Below are 813 nucleotides of genomic sequence, written 5' to 3' on the forward strand. Positions count from 1 at the left end.
CACCCTTGACCCTCTGTCCTTTCAAAAGACCGCCCCATCTCCCACCTCCCTTTCCTCTCCAAAGTCCTTCAATGCCTCCTAAATCCGTGTCCATCTTTCCCACAACACCATGTTTGAATCCCTCCAATCAGGCTTCCACTCCTGCCACAGTACTGAAACGACCCTTGTCAAATTCACAAATTACATCCTCTGTGACTGTGTCGAGGGAGATTTCATCTTGATCGAACCCTTGATCGAACCAGATTCACTGAAATGTGAAGCATCTGTGGTGAATGTACGTTAAAAGCCTGCACCACTTCCTCGTTAGTATAGTGGTGAGTATCCCCGCCTGTCACGCGGGAGACCGGGGTTCAATTCCCCGACGAGGAGGTTATTGCTGCTTTCGAAGCTTCACTTTCATTTATCTGCAATATTGGATGTTGAAAATACAATAAAAAACTGACTCGGCCTTTCCCACTTCTCCAATTTGATTTCACAGCGATTTTAAATATCTGCTCTCTGCCTCACGCTTCAGCTCGATGTGAGAACCACAATGATGGGCAAGAAATAAAACGCAGAATCGCGCTGTCACCAGCCCGAAACAGAGAGAGACAGGTCTCGGAACAGGCGCAGACATGAAAGATCTCACATACAGCAATGAAAAGGATGCACATTTCAGTGAATCTATTTTAACTACTTCTTTGATGACAATTTGTTTAACTTTCCGCGTGCCACTGTTGAAGGAAGACTTACTTTCTATCTCTTTGTTAGTCAAGGTCCAGAGGAAAATGATGTGGTGAGCAGGGAAAAAGTGACAGAAAGAAAGAAAGAGAG

The 813-nt window shown here is 45.1% G+C and overlaps 1 non-coding gene across 1 annotated transcript; it reads left to right on the forward strand.

The window, feature by feature from the left end:
* Positions 1-297: 297 nt before the first annotated feature.
* On the forward strand, positions 298-369 carry trnad-guc (transfer RNA aspartic acid (anticodon GUC)). The gene has a single exon. It is a non-coding gene; the product is annotated as a tRNA-Asp (tRNA).
* Positions 370-813: the final 444 nt, after the last annotated feature.

This window comes from Heptranchias perlo, chromosome 35 (genome assembly GCF_035084215.1).
Source record: "Heptranchias perlo isolate sHepPer1 chromosome 35, sHepPer1.hap1, whole genome shotgun sequence".
Classification (NCBI taxonomy): domain Eukaryota; kingdom Metazoa; phylum Chordata; class Chondrichthyes; order Hexanchiformes; family Hexanchidae; genus Heptranchias; species Heptranchias perlo.